The 24117-nt window shown below is 55.9% G+C and overlaps 1 long non-coding RNA gene across 3 annotated transcripts; it reads left to right on the top strand.

Moving 5' to 3' along the window:
* Positions 1-7605: 7605 nt before the first annotated feature.
* LOC147341723 (uncharacterized) lies at positions 7606-22915 on the top strand. Of its 3 annotated transcripts, XR_015158177.1 has the most exons (6): positions 9011-10507; positions 11244-11498; positions 13158-13433; positions 15489-15567; positions 16574-16883; positions 22406-22915. It is a non-coding gene; the product is annotated as an uncharacterized LOC147341723 (long non-coding RNA). The 3 variants fall into 3 exon arrangements; XR_015158175.1 differs by lacking the exons at positions 15489-15567; positions 16574-16883; positions 22406-22915 and adding an exon at positions 7606-8881 and having other exon boundaries at positions 10054-10507; positions 11280-11498; positions 13158-14508; XR_015158176.1 differs by lacking the exons at positions 15489-15567; positions 16574-16883; positions 22406-22915 and having other exon boundaries at positions 13158-14046.
* Positions 22916-24117: the final 1202 nt, after the last annotated feature.

Below are 24117 nucleotides of genomic sequence, written 5' to 3'. Positions count from 1 at the left end.
GAAGCAGCAGGGCGTGTACGGGGCCCGGGGGTGGCAGGTACACAGCGTCAGAGGGCAGCTCCGGACAGTGCGGGCCCCGGGGGGTGGAAGGTACACAGCCAGCGTCAGAGGGCAGCTCCAGACAGCGCGGGCCCCGGGGCTGGAAGGTACACAGCGTCAGAGGGCAGCTCTGGACAGTGCGGGCCCCGGGGGTGGAAGGTACACAGTGTCAGAGGGCAGCTCTGGACAGTGCGGGCCCCGGGGGTGGCAGGTACACAGCGTCAGAGGGCAGCTTGGGCGGTGCGGGCTTTGCGTGTGCGGTCCGGGTCCCCGCTTCTGTGGCGCGGCTTTCAGGTGCCCCCTAGACACGGCCCTGGTGCCACAGGAACTGTGCTGGGGCACCGGGCCCTTCCCCTTGTGGCTCCACCACTCGGAGGCCGTTGGGTAAAACCGGAAGTGCTTGTCCACGCCTGCACGGCTGCTCTTAACTTGAAGACAAGCTGATGTCACCCCGCTCAGACGGCTGTCAGACGCTGTTCTGCTCTGCACGGTCTCAGACACTCAACCTTGCTGTGCATAGAGGGCTCTTAGTTCCGCAGCCAGGGATCGAACCCGTGTCCCCTGCAGTGCAAGCACAGTCCTAGCCACTGGACCGCCAGGGGAGTCCTGTCCTGGGTCTTCTCACTACCACTCCTGATCAGCACTGGGACCTGGGGGCCAGTCAGCAACACCCCGCCCGACGGAGCTACTGTGGTTTCAGCAGGGATTTCTGGCAGCTTTACGAAAAATCAGTGTTCTGTCGTGTGAAATTTTTCCGATAAGTGCACACAAGGTGTACGGCTGACTTGAAACGAAAGGGGCACGTTTTGCGCTCAGTCCTTTTCCCTTGAGGAGGGAGAGAAGGGTCCGAGTGAGTGCTCTGCCGGAGATTTACTGGCAGCGAAGGGCTGTTGAACAGTGTCTGCTGAGATGAAGGATCACCCCGCCACCCGGCCCTGCCCTCCTCACCACGCCGTCCCAGCCCTGCTTCTGGGCGCACACAGCTGTTTGTGACCACCCAGGGTCCTCACGCCCTCCAGACTCTTCCCTTGGGGGTAGGGGGTTGACAGTCCCTCATCCATCTTACTCTCCCCACTGGCTCCCACCTGCTCGCCTTCCTCCTTGGCAGCCCCACAGCCACCCAGAAACCGCACTGCGGAGCAGAGGCTCCCTGGCCCCTCCCCGTCCCTTTCTCAAGGTCCCGGGCTGACCCGGCTGTGCAAGGGGGCGGGTCACAGGTTCCTGGGATTAGGACATGGGCACCACGGGGCCAGCCTGCCCACCACAGACCTCAGACTTGTCAACCTACCTCAGAGGCGTGTGCCCATTTCTGCACCTGGCACCACAGTTCAGTGAGCCACCCTCGGGCCCATCCAGGCCCTTTCCCTGGGACGCACGCTCCTGTGTAACAGCAGCGGCTCCCTGGACACGACCTCCAGAGCACTTCCCGCCTCCCCCAGTGCAGCCTCGCCCCTCTTAGGACAGCCCCGGCCCAGCCCTCCTGCAGACCCCGCTCTGTGTTCTGAGAAACCACAGGCTCTCCACACGTTTCTCAGTTGTGTGCTTTTATTTCCATGATAACTCTGAGTCATCTTGCTGGCTGCTTGCTAACCACACGGTTTCTGTGTGCATTGCATTTTGGAACCAAGACAGGCAAGCCTGACGCAGGGTAGCACACACTTAATGCGAAAGTGACCAGTCCCCCTCCATCTGCTGAAAGGCAGACCTCTTGCAATTGAAAACCGTTTGCATCACAGAAGCCCTCCGCTCCCTAAGTCAGTGACAGTTAGGACCGTGGCAGGAGTCCCACGGGGGTGCCAACCACTTTCGTTGTCACGGGGGAAGAGAGGCCAGCTCAGTGTGTGTGGGGTGCCCACTGGGTGGAGGCTGTCATGGAAGAGCGTGGGCCACTTGGTCACCCGGGCGGAGCCAAGCTGCCCGTCCCACACCTGCCTGGTGACAGTCTGGATGCAGGCGACAATTCTGTTTCACCACACGTGTTCCATGGGACAGAAGTTCTGTTCGGGGAGATTACAGAGTTCTCGGCAGATGGGGTGATGCTGACCCTGAGTGAAAAGGGTGAATTTTCTGTTGTGTATTATTGTGCTACAGTCTTAAAATCCTACTTCACGTTAACCATTTAGTTACATTAGTAATCTAAATTGTTTTTCTGGTTTCTCTCTAATTTGAATTTTGTAGGCTTTTTATAAGTTATGAGAGCTGGAAGCATAAGTTTGTATCTGGCAAAGCAACATTATTATAAATAGAAACATGCCCATCTCTGGGAGTCTGGGTCCCCATTACGCCTTCCAGAACGGTTTCCAGCTGGAGAAACCGCTCTGCAGGGCTCCCAGGTCCTGGGTCCTCGTCCCAGCTTTGTGAGGAACAGAAGGGGCACCCAGCCCCGGGCACCTTGTTCCCTGAGCGCCCACCCCGGTCCCCAGGGGCCTGAGACCCGGCTCCAACACCCAGTGTGATGTGGCCTCGCCCAACCCCACCGACGCTCAGTGGACCGCTGCTGCTGCCGCATTGTCCTTCCCACCAGACGCGCTTCCTCTTCTCTGTGGTCTCCAGAGCTGCCAAGGCTCACTGCTCACTGAGCAGGTGAGTCGGTCAGCTGTGATGATAAAAGGCCAGGCCCAGTGCAGGGGGCCTCTCCGCCCATCGGGCCCTGCGGTGATGGAGACCCAGCAGGTACCCTTCGCACCGCCTAGTCCCAACAAAGTCCAGCCAGGGAGGCCCCCCACCCCCTGAGTTGCCGCCAGCCGCCCCAAGGGTCCCCTCCCCAGGCAGGGTTGATGGTACATGCAGAAGAGCACACGCATCTTGGGTCTGAGTGCTCCAAGATGTGTGGTCTGCTCACACACCCAAGCCTTCACTCAGTAGGTTCTCAGCAAAGGGCGGACAGCTCAGATGGGGTGGGGGGTGGTGCCCACTAGCTGCCTTCTAGCTGGCAACTCCCCCAGTGGAGCCCCAGCTCCCTGTCTCCCTGACAGCATCCCCCCTCCCCCCCCCCAGCCAGTTGCTGCAGGGTCCAAGGAGACAGTGGTGATAAGTGGCTGGAAGTTACTGGCATGTGGTGAAGGTCACAATGTCATTATTGTAATTATTCCCAAGGGACTGTGTTTCAGATGACTTGCCTTTATACCAACTGGTCTCGATATAGAACTCAGATCGCACAGTCATTCCCCAAGGTCCTTGGAGGCATCAGGTGATGCCTGGGGAACCGGCCGCAGTGCCTCTCACCGAGAGATGTGACCCAGCCCCAGCCCCCGAGTCCTCGTGCAGGAAAGCAGAGTCCTCTGTCCTCTGGTCACACCGATGCCATCTGCAGTCCAGACCATAAGCCAGAGAGCTGCGGGAGTACAGGTGAGCGTGAGTAGGGGGACAACGTGGGCTTCCCAAGTGATGCAGTGGCAAAGAACCTGCCTGCCAGTGCAGGGGGCACAAGAGACTTGGGTCAGAGGATCCCTGGAGAAGGAAACAGCAGTCGACTCCAGTATCTGTGCCAGAAAAAATTCCTTTGGCAGAGGAGCGTGGTGGGCTACAGCCCTGGGGGGTTGCAAAGAGTCGGACACGATGGAGCAAGAGAGATGGACAAGACTGGAGACTGACTCCTCTTCCTCACACAATGGGGGGCCTCTTAGAGGCCATGGATAACAGAATTAATAAGAGCGATATGAAAGGGATAAAGAGCAGTGCCACTGAGAGGCATAGCGTCCCCTGGAGCCAACGGCCCGGGTTCGTGCCCAGCTCTGCTACTGAGCGGCTCCATGGTGCTGAGAAGAGCTCACCTACAAGACGGGTTTCTATATGGCCTGCCTCAAAGGAATCGGGTACTGGGTGCTGGGGGGGGGGGGGCGGTTCTGCCAGCAGCTCAGGGCGGGTGCAAGGACACCTGCGCAGCCTCCTGGCCACGCTGGCGTTTGCGTAGCAGACAGCAGAGCCGGGAGTGAGCAGCGCCCGAGTGTCCGAATCAGCTTGTTCCACCCGAGCTCCGTCACACGTGCCAGCCCCTCTTTATATAATTCTTGAAGCCATTTGGATTTTCTGATGCCCTGAAAAGCATCCTAGTGATCAAATGGGAATTTAGAGCATGAAGATGGTGTGTCAAATCAGTGAGGGAAAAAAATCCAATCACTGGGGTTAGGACAACTGGGAAAGATTGTTGCATCCTTACCTTTCTCCTTCTACCAAGGTAAATCCCAGGTGCAGACAAAATTTGGATTTTTTTTTTTTTTTTATAATGAAGAACCCGAGGAGAATTTATCTTCTTGAAGAACGAGAGGGCTGTAAAGTAAAAGACTGATCAATTGATCGATTCGACAGCTTAGAAAACTAAAAATGTCAACTTGTCAAAAAATATCATAAGACACTTGGGCTTCCCTGGTGGTCTAGTGGTTAAGAAACTGCCTGCCAACGCAGGGGACGCAGGTTTGATCCCTGGTCCGGGAAGATCCCACACGCCACAGGACAGTAAGCTCCCATGCTGGCGGCTACTGAGCCCACCCTCCCTAGAGCCCAGGCTGTAGGGGGAAGCCACTGCAGCAAGAAGCCTGAGCGCTGCAACTGGCGGGTGGCCCCGGCCTGCCACAGCTGGAGAAAGCCTGAGCACAGCAGCAGAGATCCAGGGCAGCCCATATATATATACACACACACACACACATATGTATGTTCTTTAGTTGCTAAGTTGTGTCCAGCTCTTTTGCAACCCCATGGACTGCAGCCCGCCAGGCTCCTCTGTCCATGGGATTTTCCAGACAAGAATACTAGAGTGGGTTGCCATTTCCTCCTCCAAGGGATCTTCCTGACCCAGAGTTTGAACCCAAGCCTCCTGCATAGCAGGCAGATTCTTTTACCACGGGGCCACCAGAGAAGCCCAATATAATATATATTATAAACAAGTTTAAAGACACGGCCACTTGTCTTTAAAGGAAATAAAGCTTTAAAAGCTAAAGGAAGTGAAGCTGGGTGAAGAGCCTGCCCAGCGTCATTCACTCAGTCATTGTCAGCAAGTGTTTGGTGAGCACTCGGTGTGTGCGGTATAGACGTTACTAGGATGGGAGCCGCTTCTGTTCCAGCAGGAGAGACACAGTGCCCACACCCCTCCAAGGAGGGTGATACCGAGCTGCCTCCGATACCTGCTGGGTCCCCGAAGCTGAGCTCTGAGTGCTTTTGACTCTGAGCATCCAAAGTCTGGACCCACGCAGGGGACAAGGCCTCGCAGAGGAAGGGGTCACACCTTTGCCTGCAGGCACTTGCTTCTTACTGGTATTGAACTCTCAACCCTGAATTTCCTGTGAGTAAATTTGGGGGTACTCTGCCTTCCCCTGGGGCTTCCAGAGGACAAGGTCATCGAGAAGTTAGTGCTGATTTATTATTACCCTGGCATAGCGACTGCCTTAGGCCCTGGAGAGGAAAGAGAGGACTGGGATGAATAAAACATGGTGCTGATGTTCAGACAGAGGAACAGTCACATGTGGAGAAACTGAAGTCCTGAGAGTCAAAGTGATCTGCCAAGTCACAAGGCAGAGAAAGGACGAGAACCCAAGCCTCCTGATTCCAAGGCCCCTGCAATATCCAGGACATCCAACTGTGTTTCAGACAAGGGGCCTTCTGAGCTGGGTTTCATAGGATTCATAGGAGTTTGCTAGAGGGTACATGGTTTAGGCACAGGACAGCGAGTGCAAAGGCCAGGAGGCAAGAAATTTGAGGGCTTGTTGAGGAGGCAGCATGTAGGTGAGTGGGGCTGGTCCCAGGCAGGATCAGGAAAGTTACAAGGAAAAAATGTATTGGCGGGAATTGTCCCTCAGGAGGAAGGTGGCCCTGTTAAGGCTACATGGCAGCTTTGCCTGTTGTTTTTGTCTCACAGAACCTTGAACTGTATCAAGAGAGGTGGTTTTCCCCCAAGCGGAGGAGCTTGGTGGTCAGCACGAGGTCTCAAAGCAGGAGGGGCAGAAGCGAGGTCTCCCGCCACTCTGTCAGACCAATCGAGTCAGCCTGGCCCGCAGAACTTTCTAGTCCCCACACAGTCCTGGGAAAAGTGGCCCAGCTTGGGGTGGGACGCAAAGCCAGGGGCTCCCGAGGAAGGCTGTGCCGTCTTCACCGCAGGGCGGGAGTGACCCCAAAAGCTAAAATAAGGCTTGTGTGCTCCAAAAATACTCTGCTCAAAACACTGCAGTGCTGGAAACAGGCCCGTCCCTGGCTTCCTGCCCGGGGCCGGGGCAGAGCAGGGAGCCACACTTCTGTCGCCGCCCATTTTTATTTGGGGCCATCAAGCCCTTGCCACCTGGAGCTGCCTCTGTCCACGGAACGCTTGCTGGGGCGAGTCCGGGCACAGATGCAGGGGCCCTTCCTGTGCCAGGCCCTGCTCCTAGCATCAGGGCGCAGCAGGGGGCCCGGGGGTGGGGGGCAGATCAGGGCGGGCTCCTGGGACTGTGGGGACGCGGGCAGCCGACGCGGACAAGGTCACGAGTCCCGCCACATCAGTGCACCAGGACGTCACTTACTCAGGATCGCCCCGGGCTTAGCCTAGCAGACCCCAGCAGCCTCTGACCTACGGGCCTCTGACCTGGTCCCCTTTAACTTCACCGCCTCCGCTCCAAGCCACCTTTTTTTCCTTAAACCCCGTTGCAAGCCCCCAACCTCAGCTCCTCCTTCCAAAGCGAACAGGCAGGCCGGCAGGAACCTGCAGCCCTTCCTGGGTAGGCTTACCCGGTGTGGGGTGGGGGGGACCCTTCTCAGCAGGCACGTGGCCACCATCCCCTACTTTACCCCTCACTCCAGCATCCGCCGCCCCCCAGCCTGGCTCAGACCCTCTCAGCCTCTCTTCTGGGACAAACTTCCTCCCCAACTCCGCCCCCAACCCCGCCGGGGTCTCCCCTGCTGCAGGCCCCTCTCTACACCACCCCTCCCTGGGCCTGAGACCCAGCCTGATCCTGAGCTTACACACCCACTCTGTGTTTCTGTCTTTACAGCAGGTTTCCCAAGCGGCAGTGACTCCAGGGCCAGCTTGGCAATTACGGGGCGGGGCTGCTGCACTGGGCCTCTGGTTGTGGCGAGCGGTTGCTGCTCTCGCTGCAGAGCGTGGGCTCAGCAGTTGGGGTGCACAGGTTAGTTGTCTGGTGGCGTGTGGGATCTTCCCACACCAGGGATCACCCTCACCCCCCTGCGTTGGCAGGTGGGTTCTCAATCACAACCACCGGGGGAGTCCCCAGCCTGGCAAGTTTTGTCTTTGCTCTGTACCTCCTGTTCTTTTATTTTCTCATCTTGTCCTGCAAAGTGACTCTCTTTCCTCACTGAATTTTAAATGAAAAGGAACATAATTTCTCCATCACAAAAGGAAAGCAGTCCATGGCAGACATGGCGGGGGTCCTCAGTATCTGTTCATACCTTCTCACTTTACACCGCAGCCCTAACTTTTCACTGCGCAGATCCAGACTATATTTCCCAATCTGAATTGTAGCAAGGTATGGCCATTCAGCCGAAGTTCTACAGATGGGCAGAAGTGGTGGTTGGAACTTCTTAGAAGTACTTTTTTTTAAAGGGGGATGTGCACTTCAGCATCCCCTTCTTCCTTCTTTCTAGCTGGAATGCAGACGTGATAGATGGAGCATGGGCAGCTGTATTGGACCATGAGGGAGTACAACAGCAAGATAGGAAAAAGGCTGGTTCCTGATGGTCATGGAACTTCCCTACCAGCCTTGGAAAGGTCACCTCAGGACTGTATTTGTATGAGAGAAATGCATGGAAACCTCTGTGACTTGAGGATTTCAGATGTTGCCATAAACCTAATACTGGCTGAAACACATTACTTGGAGGAAGCAGAAGGTGACTATAACAGTAAGCGCAGTGGAAAATAATATTCTAAAACTGTTGATAGATTCAGCCACCCTTCAAGTCTATGAACCCAGGAGCTGCTCTTGTTTTAAAAAAAAGAATAAGAAAAAGGAATTAGTCATCATGACTTGAAACTGACTCTCAGCTGGTTCAGGACTGCTGGTTAACTGGAAGGGGGACGTCTTTGTCACCTTGTGACTTACGCCGTTCAGCTCCAGGTCCTTCCCTCACTGCTGCCTGAACTCATCCCACTGGACACCACCTGGAGGCCAGCAGCGCAGTGCGAGGGAATGAAGCCTGTTGATACCTCTGCTGCCAGCCTAAACCAGCCTTCCGTTCCCTCCCCTGGGGCTCCCGGGCTCCGCCATAACGAGCAGCCACAGACGATGTTTATCACCCTCTGGAATTCCATTTCCTGCTGCCTTGCTCAACACCCAGCCACCACCCAGATATCACCCCGGGTCAGCCTTCAGTAGACGTTTCTCAAGCGCCCACTGTCTGTGGCTCCAAGCACAGGCTCCAGATCCAGACAGCCAGGCCTTGTCCCTGCTGGCTGGGTGACCTGAGCATGTTACATAGCTCCTCCCCGCCTCAGTCCTGCTCATCTGTAAGATGGGCATAAAAAGTTAGACCGATCAGTGCATGTCACGTGTTTGGAACGGAGCCAGCACTCACCCACCCCCATGGACACAGTAACTGCTGTTGTTACCCATCAAGCAAGGGTGCTCCAGCAATGAGCAGCCAGGCAAGGATTCCACCCTCCTGGGCAGGCAGGGTCCCCTTCTAGAGGCCCCATAGACACAACGTGAGCCCTGCTGGCAGCACGACTCGCCCTCTGTGTTGAGTGTGTCCCCCCGTGACGGGGGCTGGATGGTGGTGGACCGATAGGGGCCTGCCTTCCTCACTGGACCAGGGACGTGTGGCGGCAGAACTTCAACTCACGTTCGACTCTGAGCGCCTAGCTGAGCAGGAGCCTGCACACAGCGGGTGCTCCGGGAAGCAGTATCAACAAAGGAACGCGCGTGTAAGACACCAGAAGGGTGGCGACAGGGGGACTGAGGGCAAGGCGCCCCTCCCAGCCCAGGCCTCTGCCCCCAGCCCAGCGCTCTTCCTTCTGTACCTGCACCAAAGGCTTTGAGGGGCTTTTTCAAAATTTTATTTATTTACGCATATTTTTGACAGAGCTGGGTCTTCATTGCTGCACACAGGCTTTCTCTCGTTTGGTGAACAGGGGCTGCTCTCTATTTGCGGGTCACGGGCTTCTCGCTGTGGTGGCTTCTCCGGTTGCAGAGCACAGGCTCTAGGTGCACAGGCTTCAGTGGTTGTGGCTCCCGGCCTTAGTTGCTCCGTGGCACGTGGAACCCTCCAAGACCAGGCATCGTAACTTCGTCCCCTGTGTTGGCAGGCGGATTCTTAACCACTGGACCACCAGGAATGTCCCCTAAGTGGCTTTCTTCCTGGCCCAGACAACCTCAGTGACATGCATTTGTGCACACATTCAGGTGGAGAAAATGTTAGCTGTGTAGACCCTGGCCTGGGAAGTCATCGAACTGGGTTTGAATCCAGACTCTGCTGTTGGGTTGCTGTGCGGCCCTGGGGCGAGTTGACCCCAGCTCTCTGAGCCTCATCTTTCTCACTAAGAAACTGGCTGTGGACGCTGTGATCTATTCCTGTATAACAGACGGCTACAACACGTAGGGGCTCAAAACACCAACCGTGTCCTGTCTCCCGGGGCACCCGTGGGCTGGGGACCCAGCAGGGCTCACGGCCAGTTCTGGATCCAGGCCTCCAGGTTGGGCCTCCTCCCAATACAGTGGCCCGAGGGCAGCCGAGTCACCTACCGGCTGCTCCGAGTGGCTCAGGGATCCCGGCCAGCATGAATCTGCAGCCCACTCAGGTTCAAAAGTGGAAGAATTAGACCCCACTCCTTGGTGGGGCAGTGGGAAGGTTCTAGAAGATCATGTGGAATTGGAGATGGTGTCATAACCATCTTTTGGAAAATACAGTCACCCCAGATGCTAACACTTATGCCAGCCTCAGAGGGGCAGAGGAGGGTTTGTAGAACACTTGAAACAGAGTCGATGCTCCATGAGCAATCTCTGCAGTGACTACAGTCGTGATTGACTGGCTTCCAAGGTCTAACTGCTCCTCCCCTCCCCTTCCTTGGTCAGCTTACACCCTGTTCATAATTCACAGGAGTCAACTCCCAGGAGACAGCTGGGAAAAGTAAGGACCTGTCGGTTCACTTGGAGTGGCCATCTGCCAGACACAGGGCACGTGGCCCAGGCCGGATGAGCCTTGGCAGCACCGCCTGGGAGCTGAGCACTTGCAAGGGCATTGCCTGTCATGCCACGTGAGCGCGCAGTGGCCACACACGCCCAGCCAGAGGGCTCCGCCTCCATCGCCAGTCAGTGTGAGGCAGCGCCACCATAGACGAGCCCCTTCCAGATCCTGAGGGCCTTGTGGCTTGGTTTCCTCCCCCTCCAGCACAGCAGCGCTGAGTTAAGAATTTCTGCTCATGGGGAACTGTGCACAGTTGGGCCCAGAGTGTGTACTTATTGGTCAGCCTTTCTATCATCCCTCTCGCCAGCTCTCTTTGTTACCAGACTCCAGTTTAGCTGCTCATCACTCAAGAATCCAATACTGAGAGGTAAGTGCTGGGAAGAAGGACAGACAGCTTTATTGAGGAAGCCATGAGTCCTGGGGGAGAAGGTGGACTCATGACCCAAAGAACCAGCTCCTCCCTCCCCAGATTTTGCTTAGAGATTTCATGGGGAAAAGAAGGAGAGGCTACATGCTGGAGAGGAGGTAGTGTGGTGTGTGAGACCAGCTTGTGGACGTTCTTCTGAGTGGTTGATAGTGAGGTAATTGTGAGTCAGCATCATCAGTCCTCTGGTTCCGGCCGGTTTGGGGTCTCTGTGCTCGGGGCAGCACACATTTAGTTTCTCCTACCTGGTGTGGGTTCCACTGAGCAAAGCAGCTCGATGGCCATGGCTCAGAATGTTACCTACAGCCCTGGAGGAGGAACTAAAGGTCCTTGACTTTGTACAATGGCTAAGTTATCGCTATTTTGCCTTGTTTGAGTATTTTCCTTTGTTTCTGAATTTTCTCATTTCTCTGATTAAGTTAAATTTATTCTTTGGAACTCAGGGAAGGCCTTGGCAGCTAAAACTTTTCAACCAACAAGAGGCAATCAGACCATGAACTTTCATGGTCTGATTGGACCATGAAAGTAGACCCTAGCCTGGGGTCCCTTCTGTGATCCCCCCTCTACTGTGTTCCAAGTAAATTTACATCCACCTACGACCCTCAAAGGGAACCTTGTTTGAAATTAGGGTCTTTGCAGATGTGATCAGATCAAGATGAGGTCATGTTGAACTTCCCAGGTGGTCTAGTGGTTCACAATCCTCCTGCCAATGCAGGGGAATAACAGGTTCGACCCGTGGTCCAGGAAGATTCTGCATGCCGTGGGGCAGCTAAGCTCGTGTACCACAGCTACCGAAGCCTGAGCATCTAGAGCCCGTGCTCTGCAACGAGAGAAGCCACGGCAATGAGAAGCCCATGGACCGCAACCGAGAGTAGCCCCTGCTCACTGCAACTAGAAAAACCCGCACAGCAACGAAGACCCGGTGCTGCCGAAAGTAAGTAATATATTCGTTTAAAAGATGAGGTCGTATTGCAGTCAGGCGACTGGTGTCCCTCTAAGAAGAGGAAATCTGGGCAGAGGGACACACAAGGGGAATGCCGAGAGAGGACAGAGGCAGAGGTTGGAGGTTTGCAGCTACAAGACTGGAAAGATTAGGGATTTTCTGCAACCGCCAGAAGCTAGAGAGGGGCTTGGGGCAGACTCTTTCCCCAGAGACTCCAGAAGAAAGCAGCCCTGCCGACAGCAGACTGTGAGAATATGATTCTGTTGCTTTAAACCGCTCGGTTGTGGGGGCCATTTGTTGTAACAGCTGCAGGTCACACGCACTCCTCACACACTGCACTCCTCGCACACTGCACTCCCCACACACGCACTCCCCACACACTGCACTCCTCACACACGCACTCCCCACAGACTGCACTCCTCACACACTGCACTCCCCACACACGCACTCCCCACACACTGCACTCCTCACACAGGCACTCCTCACACACGCACTCCTCACACACTGCACTCCCCACACACTGCACTCCCCACACACTGCACTCCCCACACACTGCACTCCCCACACACTGCACTCCTCACACACGCACTCCTCACACACTGCACTCCCCACACACTGCACTCCCCACACACTGCACTCCCCACACACTGCACTCCCCACACACTGCACTCCCAGCTACACCCGGCCTAATGTCCTTCTTGTTCTTCCCACACTCACCCTGATTCAGGTGGTCTATTCAGCTCCTCTCTCTGACTTATCAACTGTGGCAGAAAAAAAGAAAGATTTCTTTTTAAAGAAAGTACAGGGACTTCCCTGGTGGTCTCGTGGTTGAGAATCCACCTTCCAGTGCAGGGATGCAGGTTCGACCCCCAGTCAGAAGCACCCCACGTGCCATGGGGCTACGGAGCCCACGGGTCACAGCAAAAGATCCCACAGGCTGCAGTGAAGATCTCTCGAGCCACAGCTAAGACCCAACGTGGTCAAACAAATTAATAAGTTAAATAATTTTTTTTAAGTATGTGTAACTATTCACGATACCGAGGACAGGGAAGCAACCTAAGTGTCCGTGGACGGATGGATAAAGAAAATATGGTACACACACACAGTGGAATACTACTGAGTCATAAAAAAGAATGAAATAATACCATTTGCAGCAACATGGATGAACCTACAGATTATTGTGCTAGATATCTAGAGATGATCATGCTACAGTGAAGTAAGACAGAGAAAGACAAATACACCACACGTGGAATGTAAAATATGACACAAGTGAGCTTATCTACAAACAGCCTCACAGACTCAGAGAGCAGACTCGTGGTTGCTGAGGGGGAGGAGGGTGGAGGCGGGCTGGAGCGGGAGTTGGATTAGCAGAGGTCTTGCTGAGGTCTTACTGCGAAGCACAGGGAACTGGGAGCTGTATCCTATGATAAACCGTAGTGGAAAAGAATATGAAAAAGTATATATATATAATTGAATCTCTGGTATACAGCAGAAATTAACACAGTGTTGTAGATCAACTACACCTCAATAAGATACATTTCAAAAAATTAATTTACAATATTAAAAGTGTGATTTAAAATTTTGTTAATACTATACCAAGTATTAATATTTCCAAGTATGACTGCTCTGCCCACCTTCTCATCTACTCAGGTCACAACTGCATTTGTTAAACGTCACGTCAGGGAATGAGAATCGCGGAAAGGACTCTGCTTGAGTGGATGGTGCTGGGGGCTGTGGGGAAGACCCCCGAGCCCCCCAGCCCCTCTGCGTGTGTCTCGCCGTCTCCCTCCCCGGCCCCACCCCCAACCAGCCACGCGGGCACGGGGGCCTCGATTCCCCCGGACACCGTCTACAGTCCCGTCAGCCAGAAAGGCAACAGCTTCCCACTGTTCGCTGCCAGCTCGACCTTGAGGACCAGGACCGAGGGTGCTGAGCCTCCCCACCCGCCTTACAATCGTGGTGAAATACACATGACACAGAATTCACCTTCCTAAACTCAGTGCACAGCTCAGGGACAGTCAGCACACGCACATGTTGTCCAGCTTCACCGCCGGCATCTCCAGACCTTCCATCCTCCCAAACCGACACTCTGTCCCCCTGACACACTCGCCCCCCGTCCCCTCCCCCAGTCCCCACCACCCTACTGTCTCTCCCAATGGATTTGGTGCCTCTGGGGACCTCGTAGGAGTGGAATTCTTCAGGATTTGTCCCTTCCTGCCTGGCTTCTTTCGTTCAGGACAGGGTCCTCCTGGTTCATCTGTATCATAGCCTTTGTACGAATTCCAATGCCCATTACTCAGCCGTAAAAAAGAACGGATCTGGTCAGCTGTAGTGACGTGGGTGACCCGAGAGCCTGTTACAAAGGTCGAAGTAAGTCAGAAAGAGAAAAACAAGTATCGTGTGTTAACACACGCATATGGAGTCTGGAAAAACCGTGCTGGTGAACCTATTTGCAGGGGAGGAAAGGAGTGGGGACGCAGAGAATGGCTTGGTGGACACAGCAGGAGGAGAAAGAAAGAAGTGAAAGTGAAGTCGCTCAGTCGTGTCCAACTCTTTGCGACCCCAGGGACTGTAGCCTACCACGCTCCTCCTCCATGGGGTTTTCCAGGCAAGAGTACTGGGGTGGGTTGCCATTTCCTCCTCCAGGGGATCTTCCCAACCCAGGGATTGAACCCAGGTCTCCTGCATTGCAGTCAGATGCTTTACTGTCTGAGCCACCAAGAAAGTAGGGCAATTGACAAAGCAGCATTGATGTGTGTATATATGTACACACACTGCCTGTGTGTGTGCTAAGTTGCTTCAGTCGTCTCCGACTCTTTTTATAACGAGCATCCCTTCTTAAAGCCCATTTCATGTGCCTGAAATGCAGTGTGTCGAATCATCAGCACCTTGCCCCTGTCCCCCCCAAATATCCAGTAGGACCCACAATCGCTGTAACAAGCCACCCATCACCCTGTAGTTCCCTGACACTCCCTAGGGGCACGCCTTCCCCCCACAACCACCCAGAACACCCAGATGTCCCAGATGACGCTGGCCCTTGGGGAGCCCAGGGCTCTTTGTTCCTCATCCACTCCCCAAGTCTCGAGCCCCTAAAACCCCTATGATGGTTCCCCCCACCCTGCAGATTTCATCCTCAGAAACAAATTGCACGTGTGCAAGGACCCGCAAGGCCCCAAGGATGAAACGGACCCCACCCTCCACCTCTGCATAGGCTCAGCTGGCCACACCTCACAGCTTCACCACCATCCTTAGCCGTCACCCTCATCTCAAAGAGATGGAGACAGGCCCAGGGAGAAGGAGAAGGCCCAGCTAGGACTCCTAATCCTAAGTCAGTACACCCTCCCCCTGTCTGTGTGAGGAAGGGCAGAGGCGCTCAGACCCCTACATCCCACACACACAATGGCCGCAGGGCCCCTGTGAGCCGCTGAACCCAGGCCGCTTGCCCTGAGCCCGTGAGTCAGCACTCGGAGCAGGTGGCAGCCCCGGTGCGGCCCGGTGTCTGCCAGGTGCTGCCATGGCCACCAGGCTGGCCGCATGGGCAGGGCAGCATGTGCCTTCCCTGGGCCAGGAGGTGATTAATGACCATGCGGCGAGGATGAGCAGGTAGGGCCAGGTGCAGGCACTGCAGCCTGGCTACTTCCTCTGTTTGGCTCATTTCTCAGCAGCTGTCTTCACCCCACTTGGGAAAACCAGCTTTACTGCCTCACCCCAGGCTCCTGCCCTCCTGGCTTGGCAAACACCACCTTTGCCCTGGCTCTTCTGCTCCTAGTCCTGCCCTTCGGAGCTGGCTGCCCCTGGGCCTGGCATTGAAGGCCTGGTGCCAACCCCAGCTCCGTCTATCTCCTGACACAAGCCTGCTCCTCTGGCCAGAGTCCCCCAACCCCGCTCCCGTCCCCGAAACATACCCTGGTGCGCCTGCCTCTGAGCGCTTGTTTGTGGCCCCCACCAGGTCTGCCTTCCTCACTCCAGTTCTCCTCCTAGGCTGAGATGGCAGCTCAGGAGTTACCGGAACCTGATTATAACCCTGACTTTGCCGACGTAACAAGCTGTGAGACATCAGGCAAGTTCCCAAACCTCTCTGAGCTTTGGTTTCTTCATATGTAGAATGCCATTCAGTTCAATGCACAGTTATTGAAACCCTGTGTCCACAGCTGTCTGGGAACTTGGCAGTGGGGAAAACGTAGTTATCGCTGCCTATCCTTTTGCGGGCTTCCCTGGTGGCTCAGAGGAGAAGGCGATGGCACCCCACTCCAGTACTCTTGCCTGGAAAATCCCATGGATGGAGGAGCCTGGTAGGCTGCAGTCCATGGGGTCACACAGAGTCGGACACGACTGAGCGACTTCACTTTCACTTTTCAATTTCATGCACTGGAGAAGGAAATGGCAACCCACTCCAGTGTTCTTGCCTGGAGAATCCCAGGGATGGGGGAGCCTGGTGGGCTGCCGTCTATGGGGTCGCACAGAGTCGGACACGACTGAAGTGACTTAGCAGCAGCAGCAGCTGGTGGCTCAGACAGTGAAGAATCTGCCCGCAATGCAGGAGACCCAGGCTCGATCCCTGGGTCAGGAATACCCGCTGGAGGAGGGCATGGCAATCCACTCTGGTGTTCTTGCCCGGAGAACCTTATGGACAGAGGAGCCTGGTGGGTTACAGTCCATGGGGTCGCAAAGAGTCGGACACGACTGAGCGACTAGCACACACACACATCGTCGTGTACCTTTTAAATGCTGTATTATATGAAAACATTGGCTAATTAAAAATTTTAAGGGACTTTCGTGATGGTCCAGTCACTAGAACTCTGTACTCCCAATGCGGGGCCCTCCAATCTGATCCTGGTCAGGGAACTGGACCCCACAGGCTGCAGCAAGATGGCAGAGCCTGTGTGCCGAAGTGAAGGCCTGGCACAGCCAAATAAAACAGGTGTTTCTGTAGAAAAAAATGTTAAAGGTTTTTGGTAATTGTTTTTTGTAGCTATTTTTATCGGAGTATAGTTGATTTGCAGTGTGTGTTAGTTCCGAGTGTGCAGGAAAGTGACTCAGTATGTGAATATGTGTGTATTTTTCAGTTTCTTTTCCCACATAGGTTATTGCGAAACACTGAACGTAGTTCCCTGCGCTACAGTTACGCCCCTGCTGTCTATTTCACAGCAGTGTGTCTGTGTGAGTCCCAGGACCAGTTTTATCAAAACAATCATTACTAATGAAACCAGACTCAGAGAAGGGGAAGATGTCTCACTCCAAGGGCTGCTGTGAGGATGAAGGCAGATGACACATGTCGGGAACCACGTCTAATGTCCAGAAAAGAGGACATGCTCCCCAAATCGCAGCTTCACCCACAATGCTGCTCTCTCAGCTCCTCTCCCGGACCTTCTTCAGGTAAACCTGACCCCGACCTCCTCCAGGGTCTCACGACCCTTTGTTTGTCCTAGTTCATCCATCCATCCATCCATCCGTCCATCCATCCGTCCATCCATCCGTCCATCCACCATCCACCCATCCATTCATCCACCCATCCATCCACCCATCCATTCATCCACCCATCCACCCATCCATTCATCCGCCCATCCATCCACCCATCCATCCACCCATGCATCCATCCCACCCACCCATCCATCCACCCACCCATCCGCCATCCAGCCCCCAGAGAGCCATCCGCTCGGTTATTTAGTGTGTACCCACAATGCGCTCTGTTCTCTGCCAGGAGGGCAGGACATAATGACGGTGCAGCCCGAGTCCTTCCCTTCCTGGGGACAACTGTCAGGTGGGGGAGAGAGGCCATCAAAAAGTACATCCCACATGGCATTCCAGCTGCCAGACTGTGTGCAGAGTAAATGTGCCCCACAGAGCCCGTGGTGGTGGCACATGACTTGCAGAAAAGTCACGTGAAGGGCGGGAGGTAAGGTCAGTAGAGAGAGCGTGATGGAACGTTGAGCTTGAAGTTGAGAGCAGGGCAGTCCTGGAGAGGCGACAAAGGACCTCATAGTCACGTAAGGGATTTGAACTCTGTCCCAAGGAGCAGGCTTTGGAGGGTGTCAAGGACGGAAGGGCAGCTTAAGTTTCTGGTTCGGAGCCCTAAGTCCGGCCGCAGCCCGGACAGTGGGCTGGAGGGGATGGGAGTCGGGGATGGGTGGGGTTGGGAGGTGATGTTGTCAGGGGGCCTCTGGAGAGCTGGAGCAGAGATGCCCCAGGCAGGAGAGGGTGCCGGGAGCTGGGGCGGGGCAGGGGCAGAGTCGAGAACAGGATGAGCTCAGAAGATTCCCCTAGCTCTTTCTGTCTGTTTATGATTTTTTTTAATTTTATTTCTTTGGCTGCATGCGGGCTTTCCCTAGTTGCAGGGAGCAGGGGCTGCTCTCTGGTTGCGGAGCACGGCTTCCCCTTGCCATGTCTTGATGCAGAGCAGAGGCTCTAGGTGCCTGGGCTTCAATAGTTGTGTGCACGAGTTTAGTTGCCCCATAGCATGTGGGATCCTCCAGGGCCAGGGATCAAAGCCGAGTTCCCTGTGTTGGCAGACGGATTCTTAACCACTGAACCATCACGGACATACCGCACCCCCCCGCAACCCATCCCACCCACGGACCCAACTCTTTATCATGAAGTGTTTCACCCTGCAGAAAAGTTGGAAGAACCGTTGGCGACCACGGCCTCCACTTGGACTCAACAATCATGACCATGTTGCCGCCTTTTGCCTTCCTCCAGTAGATAGATAGCGAGACGGGTCGATTTCTTTTCTCTGAACCACTTGGCAGTGCGTCACGAGTCCTTCAGCTGAATCTCCTGGCTCTAGATCAACTTCCCCCTGAACCACAAGACCAGTATCCCACTGCAGAATCAACAGCTAGGCATCTGCTGTCCAGTCTGAGTTCAGATTTCCCCAGTTATTCCAGGAATGTCTTTCCGAGTTGGGTTTTACTTGTTTTGAGATCCAGGGACCTGTCGGAAAGTTTTCGGGATTGCATCTGGTTGCATCTCTTTGGCTTTTAAGGAAGCTTCAGGAGGTGGAATGTGCAGGGCTGGATGAGTCACTGGATGTCAATGTCGGGGTGGAGGGTGGGAGGAGTCAGGGGCTCTGGCTTGGGCGACCCACATGAGATTCCCGGGATGAGGAGTTCCGGAATGGGGACAGATGTCCACAGAGGAGCGTGTGGCAGGCAGGGGGACGTGCCGGGGTGACCTTCTAGGTCACGGTGGGATACAGATTGGAGGCTGCCATAATAAGTAACCACAAACAGGGAGCCTTGAAGCAACCGAGCTTTATTCTCTCGTGGTTCAGGAGACCAGAAATCTGAAGTCAAGGTGTCAGCACGGCTGAGCTCCCCCGCGGACTCAGGGAAGGATCCTTCTTGCATCTTCCAGCCTTTGGTGCTTTCCAGTGATCCTGGGTGTCCCTTGCCTTACAGCTGCACCCCCCAGTCTCTGCCCCCTTCTGGCACTTGACCGTCTCCTCTGGGTGTTTTCACACAGTCCCCTTATAAGAGCACCAGTCACTGGACTTGGGCTCCACCCTATTCCAATGTGGCCCCATCTTAACTGATTACATCTGCAGAGACCCTGTTTCCAAATGAACTCACATTCCGAGGTTCCAGGTGGACCTGAATCTTAGGGAGTACACAATTCAACCCATTCCAGGGACCGTCACTGCCTAGTCAGGAGAGGGTGTACAGATGGAGGGGCAGGCCCTGGGTGAAGCCCCATGCGATCCCCATGGCTAAGGGGGTCTCCATAGGGTGAGGAGGGGAGAGAGAATGGGTATGGGGTTGGCAGGGCTGAACACTGCAGGTACCACCGAGTAAGACCCGCACCGAGCTGGGGGCTCTGGGTTCCGGAAAGAGCTCGGTTTGAGGGGAAAACCTAGATGGCCCGGGATTTTGTTTTTAACTTTCAATACTGGCCTTGGAGCCTTCTTTGAGGCCAGTGGGGGAAGTGCCTCTGGCTGTGCATTGCTCTCTTGCCTGGAAAATCCCATGGATGGAGAAGTCTGGTAGGCTACAATCCACGGGGTCACAGAGAGTCGGACACCACGGGTGACTTCACTTTTTTTTCTTTCTTCCTTTCTTCCTTCTGATGCTGTCAGTCCTCCCCATAGGACGGGAAGCCCCTCCGCATGAGGGACCCTCGCCTGCAGTTTGTTCACTGTGACGCGCCCAGCCCCCAGGACCCTGCTGGCTGTAGCCGGCCTCCTGGCTAGGCTGGGCGTCTGAGCTGTCCAAGGTCCTCAGTGCCGGAGAAGGGGCTCCTGGCAGCTGTTCGCCCCAGTGATCATCACCTTCCTGCTCCATCCCCAGGACGGGGGCGCACACAGAGCCCCCAGGAAGGAGACCTGCCCTGCCCCTGCCCCCGCCCCTGAGTGCGGGAGGAAGGAGGAAGACTGTTTAGTAACAACCACAGTCACACGCAGGCGGGGAGACTGCAGCCAAGGGACCCCTGCGTGCAGGAGGTGGCCAGTGACGCCACGTGGGGGGCGCTGCCCCTCGTCTACTGCTTTACTTTGGGGAGTGTGGTCTCTGCTTCTGCTCAGCAAGCCCCCAGGCCCCCAAGGGCTCCCTTTGACCGGCCACAGCAGAGTCTGAAGGTCCCAGGCTGGGCCTCCAGGGCGTCCTGCTGTCTGTGCTCCTGGCCCATGGCCTTCAGCGCTGTCCCCAAGCACCCCTCCCCCACCCCCGCACTTGCCCAGAAGCACAGGAGACCCGATTTCTGATTTCTGTCGACGACTTCAGACCCCTTCCCCTGAGCTGGCCCCTGACCCCTGCAGGGAGGGGCGGATTATGGAGAACCCTGGCGGGACTGCCCTCCTCCTCTTACACCGCAGATAAGCAAGCACAGAGAGTTAGAGGGCTCTACCCACAGTCACACAGCGAGCGAGGAAGCCAGGATCCAGATCCAGACTCCCGTGCTCTGGCCCAGAGACACGGTGCCTCACAGAGCCCAAAGCTTGGGCTGACCATCGCCACTTGCCACCGTTGCATGGGCTGGGGTGTCACAGGCTGACGGCCGATCTCAAGGGGGACCGTGGAAGCTGTCGTATCTTGGCCTGTGCACCTGCTCCGGGCTCCCTGGCCGTCGTCTTGGGTCTGGACTCCCTGGGGCCTGTGCTCTGGGCTTCGTGCGCCTGAGCAAGGACAGGCCAAGGGCCAGGGCACTGGGGGTCTGAAGGCCGGGCGCTTCCAGACCTCCGTGTGGCTGCCAGGGTCCTTATATTTGCCCAGCAGGTGTCCTCTGGCCCCGTACCCTAGCCCTGCCCCTGCCTGTCAGTTTGCCCTTTCTTCTCCATTTCCGCCCCAGGTGGGCTTAGCTCAGCCCAGAGTCCAGAGGAGTCACCCCCCAGCTCAGCCTGGCTGGCTGCCCGCAGCGGTGAGGTTTGCTGGTCTGGTTGGGTTTATTTTCTTGTTTTTATTAGGGGTCCTCATCCTTGTTCTCATGAGATACCGCAGCCTGTCATTTCCAGGCAGGTTGCTGCTTGGCCAGTGGGCGGGAGCCCGAGGCTCTGTTCCCACACCTCCCTGAGCCCCGGGGTACAGCTGTGGGGGGAGGAGCCTGCAGGCGTAGGGAGGGGTGGGGCCCACTCCTCCCAGCAGCCTGGCTTGGGTGTCCCCTCACTGTCGGGGGTGGGGGGCGAGGGAGGGCCGAGAAGGGGTGGGAGGGAGGAAGCCGCTTCTCTGGGAATTCTGGCATAGCTGAGCCTGTCCCCGGTCCCACGCCCCCACACCCCCGCCCCCAGCCTTTCTTTGAGAGGGCTGAAGCGTCTTGCAGACACCCAGCCTCAGGGAAGGCCCTGCCCCCAGGCTTTGCTCTACTGCTCCCGCTGCCTGGACTCTCCACAAGTGACTAACTCTCACTCATCCTTTCTGTCCCGCCTTCCACGCCACCTCTTCCAGGAAGACCACCTTGCTTTCCCCGGGCCAAGGGGAGTGCTTTCGCCCCAGGCTCCCTTCCTCTGCACTCTTTCTGCTCCCACGGAAATAAGGTTCCTTGAGGGCCGAGGCCGTGTCCTCTCCCCACTGTGTCCTCGTCACCTGGCCCCACAGAACGTCACGGGCTTGCAGTGGTTGAGGCAGGAGGTGGCCTGGTGAGTCAAGCCACCTTCCTCTCTCAGCACCGGGTTCGCGCCCCACTGCCTGAGGCTCTGGCCTCGCCGTCCCCACTGGGAGCAGGGCCAGGAGCTGCACCAAGGCCATGAGGGGCGAGAGGGGCTGCTTGGCAGGTGACCTCCTGGAAGAGGTGACTCCACGGCATGAGAACTCAGCAATGGGGAGACATCAGCCATGAGAGAGGCGAGGCCAGGGTGTTCTGGGAAAAGGGGAACAGCTAGTGCAAAAGCCCGGAGGTGGGAACCAGCCTGGCAGGTTTGAGGGCCGCAAGGACGGCCAGTGTGAGTGCTGCTGGGCGAGCTGTGGATTCCAGCCCAGGTGTGTCAGAAGCTGGGGAGGAACCAGCCCTGACTCAGCCCGGGTCGCGGTGGGCGGGCTCGAGGGGGATTCACAGTGGTCTCCACCCTGGTGGCTGCCCGTGTCCTGCAGACGCTGGCCATCGCTTGAAGATACTCCCAGGAGGCACAGCAAGGAGGAAAGCATCCGTGTGTGTGTGTGTGTGTGTGTGTGTACCTGTGTGTGTATATGTGTGTATGTGTGTGTGTGTGTGTGGTGGGGGTAGGCAGGATCACAGCTTCCGGCCCCCAGAGGCAGTATCAATATTGCATGGTGAGAAATCGGTCAAGGGTGAGAGAAAACCTGTTTTTCTGCCACCCACAGGGATAGATCCCTGGGTGCAAAGAGCACTCCAGCCTTCGGCAAAGGCAGAGTGTCTTCTGTCTTAAGGTATTTACACAGAGCTCAAAGTTATATTGTCAATGGGTGTTAAATCGTTTGATGGAAAGGACCCCTCTTTTCCTCTCTTGTTGGCAGTGACCTGCACTGTCTCGGGACCGGCCCTGGGGGTCTGATGAGGCGTGCCCACCTGGACGAGGCGCTTGACTCTCCCCAGCATCGCTTATCCCTGTGTGAGCAGCCTGAGCCTCGGGCAGGAGTGTACAGAAAACAAGCTCGACACCGGATTCCACATCCTGGGCCCTCTGAAAAAGACGCCCATCCTGAAATAGTTCATTTATACAAGAGAACAGAGCGGAAAGTCTTAATACGGTAACGTGGACGCCCAGGTCCTGCTGTCCACGGGAGGACTAAGACATGCCAGGACCAATCACACCTCCCAGCGCCCCCTGCACCCAGCTCCCCTCCACGCCGCCCACCGGGAACCAGGGCCTCACCTTTCTCTCCATCTCCCTGAGCTTCTCCTGCTCTGTGGTCTTACAGCCACACGGGATGTTAAGAGGGAGTGTTCATTATATTGATGCTAGTCTCCTGTAACAAACCGGACAGCTTCTTCCTTGAAATAATTTTATTTATTTATATTTTTCACTGCGCTGGGCTTTCGTTGCTGCCAGGGCTTTCTTTAGTTGCCGCAAGCGGGGACTACTCTAGTTGTGGCACACAGGCGTATTTGCTCCGCAGCACGTGGGGTCTTCCCGGACCAGGGCTGGAACCGTCCAGTCCCTGCATTGGCAGGTGGGTCCTCGACCACTGAGCCACCAAGGAACACCCCCACCCCCACCACCAAACTGGACAGCTTGAGACAACAGAAATGTATTCTCTCCTATCCTGGGGGCCCTAGACTTTTTGACCAAGTGCTTCCATCACCAGAAATCCGAAATGAAGGTGTGAGCAGGGTTGGTTCCTTTGCGAGGCTCCGAGAAAGATTCCCTCCCATGCTGTTGCCTCAGCTTCCTGTGGTGGCCAAAACTCGGCGTTCCTGGGCCCGAGGCCTTCCCTGGTGGCTCAGATGGTAAAGAATCCGCCTGCCAAAGCAGGAGTCACAGGAGATCCCTGGGTGGGGAAGATCCCCTGAAAGAGGAAATGGCAACCCATTCCAGTGTTCTTGCCTGGAGAATCCCATGGGCAGAGAGGCCTGGCGGGCTACAGTCCATGGGCTCGTAAAGAGTCAGACACAGCTGAGTGATGCACGCACGCACATTCCTGGGCCACGGCCACGTCCCTCTGCCCTCTGCCTCCATCCTCACACGCCTTCTCCCTGTGAGTCTGTGTCCTCTCCTCCTTTTATGAGGACACATTCACTCTATATGGGGCCCACCCTAAATCCTGGATGGTCTCATCGTGACATCCATAACTGGATTACATCTGCCAAGTCAGATTTTCATGGGGACCAGGGGTGGGACGTGGATAGTTCTACCCTCCTCCGCAGAGGAAGGTACTCAAAATTTACTTAGGGATGGAGATGCTGATCCAAAAGTCTAGGGCGCCCTGTCGAGTGGGGCTGTTCCTGGCATGGCCTCTCCTTCAGGGTGAGACTACGTCTTACACCTCGGGGTCCCCCACTGCTCAGTGGGATGGAGGAGATGAGGTCTGGTGCGGGCTGCTGGCAGCTCGCTCAGGTACCCGAGCAGGTCTGTTCAGACAGGCCTAGTGTGGAGCTGGGGGGGCAGCCAGGTCTCACCACCTCCACGTGGCTGCCACAGCGCCGAGCTCTCGCCCACCATCCTTCCCCATCAGACTAGCTCGGGGCATCGCTGCCACTGCTCTCAGCCCTCCCTGCTCCCCGTCCT

This window comes from Bos grunniens, chromosome 29 (assembly GCF_055505025.1).
Source record: "Bos grunniens cultivar Pamir isolate PY7600 chromosome 29, Bosgru_T2T1.0, whole genome shotgun sequence".
NCBI lineage: Eukaryota > Metazoa > Chordata > Mammalia > Artiodactyla > Bovidae > Bos > Bos grunniens.
This window is presented reverse-complemented; position numbering and strand designations above follow the sequence as displayed.